This window comes from Vigna unguiculata, chromosome 11 (genome assembly GCF_004118075.2).
Source record: "Vigna unguiculata cultivar IT97K-499-35 chromosome 11, ASM411807v1, whole genome shotgun sequence".
In the NCBI taxonomy this organism is placed as follows: domain Eukaryota; kingdom Viridiplantae; phylum Streptophyta; class Magnoliopsida; order Fabales; family Fabaceae; genus Vigna; species Vigna unguiculata.
Genome location: NC_040289.1, coordinates 24,760,757 through 24,775,385, shown reverse-complemented (window position 1 = coordinate 24,775,385; position 14,629 = coordinate 24,760,757).

Here is a 14,629-nt window from a genome sequence, read left to right as displayed (position 1 = left end):
CACCCACCCTTTTATTTATCATAGTACTTTTATAACCAAGACTGTTTCAACATCTATACTTTTATTTATTTTTTCATTTTTTATCGAAGTGTAACTTAATTTTAAAATTTCCTTCACATTTAAAGAGGTTTGTCATCGCTACATTAAGCAGTTAAAGAAGCTAAATGAAAGAGGAAAAAATCACTTTTTTTACATTGTTCCATTGAATGTATTCTCCAAAGCCAATGACCCTGAATCAATTTGTAGCAAGTTCCACTTATGTTAAGCTCACATGTTCCATTGTTGATTAAGTGCAATGGAAAGGATTCAGATTATATGGTATGGATAATTCAAAAATTGTGATCGTCCATTGAATCTGAGAGAGGAAATCATGGCCTCATTGATGTCAAAACCCTGATGTTTATCTCGCATCTTATATTTTGAAAAACCAAACAACAAAAATCATGTAATCAAATGGTTAAAATTTTCTTATATATGAATAATATATTCTGCTATTAACAATCACTTCACATTAATATGGTTTCAGATATCCATTTTAGAAATCATATAAAACCACTGACAGACTTCATCTGACAGATTAGGCATTTGGAATAGTTTATTGCTAAGCTTTCATGGCTAATCACTCAGATGAATTTTGTTGTCCTCATTTGGAGGAAACAACAGCACAAGCAGAAAACCAAAGAAGAGCATGATAAAAGAAGTAAATGTCTGCTGTAAATGCAGTTAAGCACTTCTTGTCTTTCAAGTGTTTTCTAGCAAGTAGCAACTCAGTGAGGCAACAACCCTACACAGAAAATGCAATTAGCTTTCAAACTTTTCTGATAGAACCCAACCTCACATGGGTCGAAGAAATCGAAAACCCCAAAATTTAAATAAAGACAACGACATCTTCATGCTAAAAATAAAAAATTCATAAGTTACCAATCTAATTTCTTGTCCTCACTGTTCATCATTTCAACCCACAATCTCCGGCTTTTTCTCAAGTCATAATTAAACTCTTTCAACAATTTGCAACCTTATCAAAATCACAAAAACCGCATTTAAAGATATAAGACAAGCTTTTCAGCAATGTAACCCACACAACCTAAACCTAAAAGAACAAGTTATCATAATCAATTTTAAGAAAATTAAAATACAAATAAGACACCAAAAGTGCTAAATTCATTGCTGTGTATATAACCATGAACATATACAAAAAATCTGTTCCAGATCTGTCATCAAATTATTAAGCTAACCATCAAATATACAAAGCTCAGATGCAGTAGTTAAATAGAAACCTAGACCTTGAGCAGTTTCAAAGAAACTGTGGTGCCAATGGTCAAGACCGTGATATCAAACCAAGAGATTTGATGTTTTCCCTCAAATGAAGATGTTCTTTTCATATCAACCAACACAAAGTGCATGTGTAGACATTAATAGATATCATGTGAATCCTTTACAAATGGTATAAAATAAAAAAAATTACATAGTACCATATCTATTCATTAGTTTGGTAGTGTCATTGGGTGAGGTTACCTAAATCCTGTCCCTCCCCATGTGCACAATAAACTAGTCTTCTCTTCTCTCAACAAATACACCCTAACACATACAACATTAAACAAAGAAACAAAAAGATATGTTTCTTTTTCAGAGCTTCTTTTACTATCATCAACTAAGAAAATATGCAATTATTAATAAAAATAAAAAAAAGACTTTGATGAATTACGCGTCACCTGCAATAATTTCTTAACAACCAATGGGAAGAACTCCAGCGACACTCTTATTCTCGTTATCACTTTCTTGGTAATTTTCCAATCAAGCCTGTCCCAACATCTATAATTTTCTATTTGAAATTCTCAAAATGAATAAAATTTAACTTTAATAAAAGAAATAATAAATAATATTTGAAAAACAATTTCATTCCAGGTAAACAATATTTACAAGTATAACATTTATGTTCTGTTTTTCTAAAATGCTAAGATATCATTAAAATATTAATTTTACTATTGTAATGAAACTGAACTCGTGTAATTTCATTTTAACTTAATTCAAAATTTTAAATTGTATTGTTTATCATAATTTATAAAGAATCTTTTTTAATTATCTTTTTATGTATAATATATTTATTAATATTATATACATGTTTTATTTATAAGTTGTACTATTTAGCTCTTAAAATCTATTTTTTAATATGATAATATAATTATATCACTTTTTTAATTATATTTATTGTATTTGGTTATCATATAAAAGTAGACACGCTATCTCCCAAAAACTTAGAAACTCAAAATAAGGAAAACTGCATTATGCTCTGGATGTTGGGTATGTGTGTGATTTTGTATGTGCTGCACAATTGTGTTTAAAAGAGAAGAATACAAACAACAAAAACTAAGAAAAACTAATAGACACTAACTTGATCATTTGGAATAGAGATCATTTTATACTAGTAGTACGTAAAACAAGATCCCAGGGACAAAAAATGAGGGTCCTGTATAGTTAAACTATAAAGTTATACATACATGGGAAATAATCATATTGCTCAACCAACCCTTTAGTCAGCCAAATCCAAAAAGATATTTACTGGCATTGATAAAAGATTCATCAAATCCTTTCAAAATAGTTCAAATTTCTCTGACCATTATTAAAAAAATTCAAATTTCCTGTTAATTTTATTTTGAAATTATTTGTGTAGGAAATATTTATAAATTTTGTTATGAAAAACAATTTGTCGAAAATTGCCGTCAATTTTTTTGTAAAATATTTTGTATAAAACACTTTTCGCAACAAATTTTGTAAGAAATACTTATGAATTTTATAATTTTATAGAAAATAATTACCCACAAAAAAAATTACCTGTTAATTAAAATTCTTACAAAATAAATAACAGAAAAAAAATCTTTCATTGTAAATTATTTTAACAAATTTACAGAAAAATTAATAGTTTTGTTTGGGATGGATTAGTTAATGGTATGGGACCGTGGTGTATACATACAACACTTTATAAGAAAATTTTAGCTATTTTTTATTAGCGGGTCTCGTCCTAACTCAAGACGTACTAAACAATTAGGTTCATCATTAGTCTAAAAGTTTGATTTGTTTGTCCATACACATAAATTAGTTCCTATTATATATTTATACATACTAATGACTAATAAATTTTTAATTGATTGGGAAAATTAGTTACACACAGGCGTATATAAAGGAATTTTATCTATTCAGTAAAGATAATAAGGAACTAATCCAAGATCAGGTTTAGCTTAGAGTAACAACAAGCAATGTAACTTATGACGCTAATTGAGATTTTGACCACCTATGATGAGATCATGGTTTGGAAATCACCGACACAAGATGGAGTGGTCACAAGAAACAAAGCCAAGTTACAAGAAAGGGAGAGAAGAATACAAGCAATCAAGCTATGGAGTTGGAGGAAGAACTTCATCAAGCTATAACAACTCTTAAGGTCCTTAGAAAATGTAAAAGTAAAGAAAATTCAAAAAGACATAAAAATGTAGAACTTGTTGTGTAAGGTCACCGCCATGTACCCTCTTCCAGCCGCTGCAGATTGCCACTCTTCATGGTGATGTCGTCGATTAAAGCTGAAAAACGTCACTGGTATATATCGTCGATATAGTGTTCACTTCTTCTACCTGTTTCTCTGTTTTTAGTTTAATTTCTTTTCCACTTTTTCTTTCATATTTTTTTAGAATTAGTCTTAGGTTTGTTACTAATTTTACCATTGTTCTAGTACTATTTGGGTATTATTTTCTCTTTTGTTTATTGAACGGAAATTTTGAAATCTCTATTAAATTTTGTAGGTTTAAAACTCCGTTAATTACCGTGAGTTTTTAAAGCTCCATCAAATACCATGTGTTTTAGAATCTCTGTAAAATAATTACAATTTTCTTAAATTACTATTGGTTTTAAAACCTCTATAAAGTATTATAGATTTTTAAATTATTAATATTATTTTTTTATTCATTTATCATTTATGCATTCATATATTTTTTCCAACACAATTATTTACATTTGTTTTATTGATTTATCTATATTTAGTTATACAAAAATAGATATAACACATCTAATTAACAAGTTAAATATAGATAATTAAATTTATATCGGGTATAACAAATATACTCAAATCCAAATTCAAGAACAATATTAATTAAGGAAAAGTAACAAAAGATGTTATGAAGTATTACAAATGGTTTTTAAAACACAAAAATTTGATTTATTAGTTGGTATACTCTGAAACCTGTAATAAAGATTAAGCTCGTAAACAAGCATGAACACTGAACCCCTTTTTTCAAGACCTATAGCACTAAGTTTTGACTTAGAGGTGCAGCTAAAAATATTAAAGAATTATTTGCCAGCCATATTAATTAACTCAATAAGCAATGCTATAGAGTGATGGCAAATATTTTACCATAAGCATTCATGATTAGATCAGACAGCAAACATCTTTAGAATGTTAGAAAAAGTTTCTCAATAATTGAATCAATGTATTTTTTGACAATATCACTATTTCATTAACCAATTGGACTAGTCTACTTCACCTAACAAAAATACATAGGAGAAAGCAAGAGATTATAGCACTGCCTCAATGGCCACACTTATTGGTTGCCAATGCTAACTTGTTTGAATGCACTTGACATCAAAGATTGCCTGAAGTTACGTTTTCTTCCGGATGACACCAATTGCCTCACTACTATTAAACTATTAAAAGTTTGAAAATCATAGACTTTCCTTAATTATTTAGAAAATTCATGCTACAAGTCGGAAAGTATTGGGACCAAATGTCACACATCAAACATATTAGCATTGAAAGAAAAAGATATGAAATAAAAGTAAATAGAAGAGGAAGTGAAAAGGTTAAACTACCTTGATAAATGTTGAAGGCACAACTTCTTCAGACACAATTGGGACTACCTTAGTTGGAGTCATGACAAAAGACTTCAAAAGGTGGTAAATTTTACTCTGTAAAAAAGCTTTACCTCTTGCCCATTAGGGACAACTTCCGTAACCTCACGGGTGAGCATATTCAAAACAGAATCAGTATTAGTGAATATTATTTGAAATCCTAGACAGAGTAAAACTTATTCAGTAACGATTATAAGAGTTAGAAAAGCATTAAAGAAAGAAAAATTTCCCACCTTAAAGAGAAGATTATCTTCTCCAATACATCATTTGATATTGCTTCCTAAAATAGATTAAGAGAAATCAGTTTTTCATGCAACCATCTCGAGTATTAGAGATTACATAACATGTAGCCAACTTCAAACAAGAACAAACGGAAGCTTAATGTAGAGAATCCAACACTAAAGAGAATTTGAAGAAATTATTTACACTAGTTTTAATGACTAAAGGTAACCTATAGCTGACTCAAACACTAATTCCTAAGAAGACTTCTAAAATTCACCACCTAGAGCTATGATAGTCAACCAAACTAACCCAAAAGCATAGAATTACACTAAACTAACCTATAACAATGGAAAACAACTACCCTAACAAGTTTGCAATGATAAAATATGACTAAGAAACAACTCAAATTACTAAATCTAGCTAAAACTCAAAATATGGCTATAACCTAAAACTAGCACCACAATAGACTGAAAATTTAAAATCGGTTTAAACGGTTGTATGGAGCTGTCATCTAACTATTTGGACAACTTATAAATGGCCAAAGAAAGATAAAAGCTCAAGTCACAACTCACAAATACCAGAAATTCAAAATATGCCTAGTGAAGACCTAAACTTTGAACAAGAATGACTAAAATTGTTAAATCTGACAACCACACTGGAATGAAAATTGGAATGGGCAGCTAACTACCTAGACAACCTTAGAATAATATAATAAATTTAGAAATAAACTTAAAACTCACAATTAACCGGAAACTCGAAATTTTCCAAGCAAAAACCTAAAATTTTACTTAAAATTAACTCAAGTACCTCTAGCATCATGCTATAAAGAGTAAAAATGAATACCTAAGCCACCAAGTAAACAAAGTTCCTAAGAAAATTATAAATGGTGAAAGAATGCTGAAATCTACTCTAACCACTACTAACAAGAAAAACTTCAAAATTCACCTATATAAACCTAAGAAATGCACGTTAGATTTAGTAAAAACTAGAAATTATACTAAACCGAAAATAAAACTAGAAAATAACAATTAAGAAAAGTTCTAAATGCCAAGAGATTACCAAACACTTAACTAACTACTACCATTTATTAGAAAATCAAAATCTAACTATTTTACTAAAACTAGTCAAAAGGAAATAAGGAAATTGCACTAAGGCTAATTTCTACTTCTTTTATCGGTAAGTATAAATATGTATATAAATAGGAGTACTCAAACCTTTATACACATACACATTTTATGTACATTGTTTCTGAAACACTTTATTTCTACTATATTGATATTTCACTAAGAGTTAATTTCTACATCTTATTACTGTGTAATAAAAGGCTACTATTACAAATGCATGTATGTCTGTGAAAATTTCAAATAATTTGGACCAAACATTTCATTGCCTATATGTGACATCAACAAAAAGACAGATGCACCACAACACAACAATTAATTTAAAGTGAATAGGATGTGATGGGTTCGTTGGTATGTGCTTAGCCATAAGTCTCACCACATATCTAGTGTTATATTATTAGTCCAGTCAATGTCGTGGATGTCTTTACGCCACCACTCATATTTTAGTCCTAACTCTTAAAAATTTTCAGTTGTCACATACGGGCATACCTCCTTCCTATGGTTTTGTGTTCTCCCTTTAAGATTGATCTCCTTTTTGTTTTAGAATAATTTATCATACAAAAGGATTTATCATATATTCCACATGGTCAACCTTCTGCTGTAAATCATTTCCCTACAAACAGATCTTCTAGACTATATTGTCTGAAATCTGTTAGCTACATAATGTCCTATTGTATATATGTTTCATAATGATTTTATACGTAATTGTATGTATATGCATATTATTGCAAAGTTTTATAATGCAATGCACAAGACATAAATACCAGTCAGATTATGAGAATGGTATTTTTTATTTTTGAGAATATGGGCTAATTTCTACTTGAAACAAAATTTACAACAAACTAACTCTTCACACAACTTCAAAATCACTAACCTAAACTAATTTTACTTCTATCTACTTAAGAAAGCATGAAATCTAAAACATCACTTCGTAAACATAAAAATAACTATTAATTCATGCAAAGTTAAAAATAGCAAAAAGACTAATGAAAATAAAAATAACTACTCAAAATTATGAAAAAATTTAAAATCTTCCCATCCTATGTGTCACTTGATAAACACTATTAAAATGAGTACTTAAAATCGAAACAAGCCTAATACTATTAGAACTAGTAAAAAATATCAATTTCATCTACTAAATTAAAACTGAAATGCAAAACTTCAGTATATTTCCAAGAATTATAGTAAAAAAATAGAACAAATTTCAAGGTAAAATTAATAAAAAATAAAATTCTAAAAACAACCTAAGAGAATTAGGAAAAGGAAAGAGTGAACCAGGTGCATCTATGCTTATCCATAGTATTTTCTTGTTGCAGCAATAGTTCTTCATGCTGTGTTGGGAGGTGAATGATTGGAAATGTACTGGATGCATTGAATCACGTACAGTAGTTGCACTTAGCTCAACCATGTTCATGCACCACAACAAACACTACAAGAAAACATAGAAATAGAGTCCCAATTAAACCCACCCAAAAGCATAAAATGGACGCAATAGCGTCCCATATGTGTCCATTTTGAGCAGATGCAACAGAGAAGGAAACTTTCTTGTTTTTTGCGTGCGCTGGAAGTGGGAAGCAAACTAGCGATGGTCCCACCCACCCAAAGGGGACTCTATAATTTTTAAATAATTTATCGTGTAGCATCGATGAAGCCTTCGCTAAACCCGTGTTGCTGGTGTTTTTAAAATATTTATTTTAAACAACAAAATTTATAATCAATCGTAAAATAAACATTTCACACCTTCATCTAACAAATGAGTAAATAATTTTCATTAACTAAAGTAATGATGGTACAACCAAGCAAGTTCTACCTTCTAACTTAATGTTAGATGCAACCCAAAAACCCTTCAAATTACACTCATTAACTGCAAACCAAGTAAATTAGTAAATAGTAAGAAATCAGTTCCTAAATTTCTAAATTACACATAACCCTATCATTAACTAGACTTCTTTTCCACAAATTCTATTAAAGTATAATGCAAATTCTAGAACAATCTAGAAAAATCTAAGATAGAGTTATTGAAATGTAATGAAACTTCTAGAGTATTGGAGAAAAGCCTAGGATAGAAAGAAAAATCAAGAACATTCAACTATGTAGAAAAATCTAGAAGTATTTGCATTAGTTCTAGCTAGAAGTTTCTAGAATAATCTATGGGTCTATAAATACCCCATGTATCCTACCATTTGTAACATGGAGAACAACTAACACAACATCTTATACAACTACTCTCACAACAAATACACTTCTCCAACTACTACTTTCACACTCTACTATCTACACATTTTCTCTATCCCTTCAACTATCCCTTTCACAACCTCAAAATACTATCAGTGGTACCAGAGCTACGTTCGGTCATCTACTGGGCGTAGATAAACTTTTCAACTACTTCAAAAAAAAAAAAATTAGAACTCCATTCTATACTACTTCCAAAATATTTTCTCAACCTATGGCCACTACCAATCAAACATCATCAATTCCAGTACCTATTTTCACAGGAGAAAATTATGATTTTTGGAGTGTCAAAATGAAGACATTCTTTCGCTCCCAAGACTTATGGGACATTATAGAAGAGGGATTCACTATTCCAGAAGACACTTCCACTCTTACTGCAGCTCAGAAGAAGGAGTTGAAGGAAAACAAACAGAAGGATTCAAGGGCTTTATTTGCTCTTCAACAAGCAGTTGATGACACTATCTTTCCGAGAATAATAGGTGCCACAAACGCAAAGCAAGCTTGGAACACAATACAAGAAGAGTTTCAAGGAAGTGATGAGGTACGCAATGTTAAACTTCATTCCCTAAGACGAGAGTTTGAATTAATAAGAATGAAAGAATCTGAGACCATTAAAGACTACTATTCTAGAATAAAGGAAATAGTTAGTCAGATGAGAGCCTATGGGGAAACTATTCTTGACAAAAAAATCGTTGAGAAAATTTTAATTTCTATTCCCCAAAAATATGATGCAATCGCAACTGCGATTGAACAAACAAAAGATTTGGCCACATTGTCAGTAACACAACTAATGGGCTCTCTTGAAGCTTATGAACAAAGATTGAAAAGGCATGAAGAAGACTCAGTCGAAAATGCCTTTCAATCAAAACTAAAATTACGGTCTCAGAATAAAGAATATGAAGGAAATAAAAGTAGAGGAGAAATTTCTAGACATAAAGAAAATTCTAGAAGCTTCCCTATGACTCGTCAAGGAAAATATCCCCCATGTGGCATATGTAAAAAGACAAGTCACATGGAAAAAAATTGTTGGCATCATGGAAAACCTCAATGTCAATACTGCAAGAAATTTGGCCACGTAGAGAAGTATTGTCGTAATAAAAATAAGCATCAAGCAAACTTTGCTGAAGAACATAATCAGGAGCAACGCTTATTTTATGCCAATCAAGAATCTCCTAACGGAGGAGAAAGTTGGTACTTGGATAGTGGATGCAGCAATCACATGGCCAAAGATCAAAGCATCTTCAAAGACATTGATAAATCTGTCAATGGCAAAGTTCGACTAGGAAACGGTACCATAGTGGAGTCTCAAGGCAAAGGAACTATCATGGTGGAGACAAAGAAAGGTATGAAATTCATCAAGGATGTTTTATTGGTTTCCAATCTTAAAGAGAATCTTTTAAGTATTGGTCAAATGATGGAGAATGGATATTCTCTCCACTTTGAGAAAGATACATGCAAAATTTATGACAGTAGAAAGACAGAAATTGGCCAAGTAAAAATGGAGAAGAGAAATAGAAGCTTTCCCATAAGCTTCAAACCTGGAACTAATATTGCCATGAAGGCAGAAGTTGATGACTCGTGGCTTTGGCATAGGAGATTTGGCCACTTCAACTCATATGCCTTAAAGCTTCTATATAAGAAAAACATGATGAGAGATCTTCCATGCTTAAAAGAGAATAATGAATCATGCGAAGGATGTCTCCTTGGTAAACAACATCGATTACCATTCTCGACCGACAAAGCATGGAGAGCAAAAGACTTACTAGAGTTGATCCATACTGATGTTTGTGGACCAATGAGGACGCCTTCACATCACAACAACAGGTACTTCATCCTCTTCATTGATGACTTCTCTAGAATGACATGGGTTTATTTCTTAAAGGCAAAGTCAGAAGTCTTTGGAATATTCAAGAAATTCAAGGCCCTTGTTGAGAAGCAAAGTGGAAAACAAATAAAAGTACTTAGAAGTGATCGTGGAAAGGAGTATACATCTCGCGAGTTTGACAAATTCTGCGAAGATGAAGGCATAGAGAGACAACTCACAGTCGCATATACTCCACAACAAAACGGTGTATCAGAAAGAAAAAATCGCACAGTCATGGAGATGGCAAGATCAATGCTAAAAGAGAAAGACAAGACTCCTATTGAAGCTTGGAGTGGAAGAAAGCCATCAGCCAAACACCTACGAGTATTTGGATCTATCTGCTACATACATGTTCCTGATCAAAGGAGGCACAAGCTTGAAGACAAGACTATACGAGGAATATTCTTGGGATATAGCACACAATCAAAAGGCTATCGAGTTTACAACCTACAAACAAAAAAGCTCGTCATTAGTCGAGATGTTGAAATTGATGAAAATGCTTCTTGGAATTGGGAAGAAGAAAAAGTTGTTAAAAGCACCACTTTAGTTCCTATGCAACAATATCAAGAAGAAATTCAAGAAGATGCAGAAGCTTCAGGTACGCCTTCTCCACCTCCATTAGAAGATTCTTCACTAGAGTCCACTCCAAGACGAGTAAGATCTTTGGTAGACATATACGAAACCTGCAATATGGCCATGATTGAGCCTAACTGCTATGAGGAAGCATCAAAGCAAGAAATATGGGTCAAGGCTATGGAAGAAGAGGTTAAAATAATTGAGAAGAATAACACTTGGGAGCTCATAAACTGTCCTCAAGGAAAAGACATCATTGGAGTGAAATGGGTATATAAAACAAAGCTCAATCCTGATGGAACTATACAAAAGCACAAGGCCAGATTGGTCGCAAAAGGATACTCACAACAACCAGGAATCGACTACAATGAGACATTTGCTCCAGTCGCACGACTAGATACAATAAGAGCTCTAATAGCCCTAGCAGCACAAAAAGGATGGAACATCTATCAACTAGATGTCAAATCAGCCTTCCTAAATGGAGTGCTCGAAGAAGAGATTTATGTTGAACAACCTCGAGGCTTCATCAATAAAGGCAATGAAGGCAAAGTGCTAAGACTAAAAAAAGCCTTATACGGCCTAAAGCAAGCTCCTCGAGCATGGTATAGCAAGATTGATCAATACTTCATCGATCAAGGATTCAAGAGGAGTAAAAGTGAGCCAACACTATATATTAAAGCACAAGGTCATTACCACATCATTGTCTCCTTATATGTCGATGATCTTATCTATACATGAAACAATTTGGAGATGATGAAAGAATTTAAAGAAGACATGATGAAGACATTTGAGATGATCGACCTTGGGTTGATGAACTATTTCCTTGGTATAGAGGTGAAACAACAAGAAGACGACATATTTATCTCTCAAAAGAAATATATTGAAGCCCTATTGAAGAAGTTCAAGATGTATGATTGTAAACCTGTCGCTACTCCACTGGTGGTAAATGAGAAGCTACAAAAAGATGATGGAGCACAAGAAACAGATGCATCATGCTACAAAAGTTTGATTGGAAGTCTCTTCTATCTCACAGCCACACGACCAGACATTATGTATGCTACAAGTCTTCTATCAAGATTCATGCAAAAACAAAGTCAGATTCATTATGGAGTAGGGAAAAGAATTTTAAGATATCTATAAGGCACAAAGGAGTTTGGAATATGGTACAAAATCATGACTAACTCAAGGATCATTGGCTACACCGGTAGTGATTGGACAGGATCAATAGATGACATGAAGAGCACCTCAGGCTATGCTTTCTCGCTTGGATCGGGAATATTCTCTTGGGCATCAAAGAAGCAAGCAACTGTTGCACAATCAACAGCTGAAGCAGAATATGTGGCTACTGCTGAAGCAACAAGTCAAGCTATATGGCTTCGAAAGATATTCAAAGATATGGGAGAGAAACAAAGTGGACCTACTACAATCAACTGTGATAATAAATCAGCTATCGCAATGACGAAGAACCCAATACATCATAGTAGAACAAAACACATAGCAATTAAATACCACTTCATCAGAGAAGCGGAAACAAATATGAAGATACGACTTGAGTACTGCCCGACAGAAGATCAAATTGCAGATATCTTCACAAAGGCCTTACCAAGACCAAGATTTGAACTACTACGCGCTATGCTTGGAGTTACCGAATTTGCATCAAGGAGGAGTATTAAAGTATAATGCAAATTCTAGAACAATCTAGAAAAATCTAAGATAGAGTTATTGAAATGTAATGAAACTTCTAGAGTATTGGAGAAAAGCCTAGGATAGAAAGAAAAATCAAGAACATTCAACTATGTAGAAAAATCTAGAAGTATTTGCATTAGTTCTAGCTAGAAGTTTCTAGAATAATCTATGGGTCTATAAATACCCCATGTATCCTACCATTTGTAACATGGAGAACAACTAACACAACATCTTATACAACTACTCTCACAACAAATACACTTCTCCAACTACTACTTTCACACTCTACTATCTACATATTTTCTCTATCCCTTCAACTATCCCTTTCACAACCTCAAAATACTATCAGAAATTCACTAATCCGAATTAGCATAGTTGGCGACGACAGTGTTGGGGCTCGAAACGTAGATATTGCAATTCATCTGGGCGTCGTCGGAGTTGATCCAAGGTCCGAGATCTGCTCGATGCAGTGGCGTAGAGCAGACCACTAACGTTCTCTCGTGATGGAGGCGTCACGCAACTCATGTGTTTGAGGCATTGTGGCTGGCGACGTGATCGAAGGGAAGATGAAGGTTTTTTCTCTAGAGTGTGGTCTCAAATCTCTTTTTCATGTGGGTGTTGGATTTGGTGTGGAGAATGAGCGTGGGAGGATGGTAGTGGTGAGAAGGGGTACTTCCGGTGTGTCTTGTTCTGTCTCCGTCACGGAGTTTGTCGAATTCACGCTCCTCTTGAATCTGCAAGAAGAAAAAGAAATTTAGAAAATAAGAAGAATGAGGAAGAAGAGAGAAGGCACAAATGGGAGTGAAGTGACGTGATTTGGAGGAGGAAGCTACTGGAGTTGGTGAGAGAAAAGTGAGAGATTTACCTAAGGTGAAGAAGAGTGTAGTCTGAGAGATTAAAGATGATGATAACAAATAAGGGTTAATGAATAATGAATGGAGTGAAGGGATTCAACTACTATTATTGATTGAGAGTGTGTGGATCACGAAAGCAAAAGAGGAAAAAGTTAATTTAACTTTTCATTTTCCATTCCTCACAATTTATTTGTTTAAATTAGTCTTTTTCATTTTTCGATGTTTAGTCTTTTCATTTTTTATTTGCAGAGTACCTTACATAATCAATTTAGAGATATATTTAATATATTTTAATTTTATTTATTGTTTAGTGTTAGTCTGACCTATTCTCAATTAATATATTTAAATTTTATTTGTTTGTACACATCGATAAATATATTTAATTTTTATTTATTACTTAACATCAGTCTAGAGTGGGCTTGACGCACTTTAATATAGTCCTTTTTTGACTGATCCTATTCTTTGATAGTGTAGCATGGACTTTATCACACTTGAATCCACACATTCTTTTTTTAATTAATGTTAAAATTTAAATAATATTTTTAAGTGAGTTCAGCCCACTCTAAGGATTTTATGTTTTTTTTTCTTGTTTTACTTCTCTTTGACAAACGTTAGTGGGATGCTATTAGCGTCCTTTGTCTCACCCACTCTAATTTACGAAAGCTATTTTTAAGCATTCTTGTAGTGATATAAGAGGATAAGAAACCGTGACTATTGATTAAAGTTTCCCGAGGCTCGTAAAAACCTTGGTGAACATAACCTTTAAGGATGGTTTAGTGATAGAAATTGAAATCTCAAATAAATAATTTAACGGAGGTTTTAACTTTGGGTAATGTAAAAACAAACCTCCGTTAAAATATTTTTTTTTTCTTGTAATGTGTAAGACCTATTTTATTTATATTCCTTTTCTTCCCTAAGTTTTGAGGGCCTATCTTAAGCAGATAGGCCTAATGGCTGGCCCATAGGGTGCCAAGGCTCTTAAAGCAGCCAAGAGTCCCATTTTGCTATCACTTTGCCAAAAGCAAGTTTTAACTCCTTTCCTTTCCAAAGCATAAGCTCTGCTACGGTTTAGAGCTCCGTCATCTTCAAGCTAACTCAACCTCGTTTCTTCTTCAAGTAAGTATTATCTCACTCACCTTCTTCCATTCCCAACTCAGTTTCGTGATTCCAACTGAGGGTCA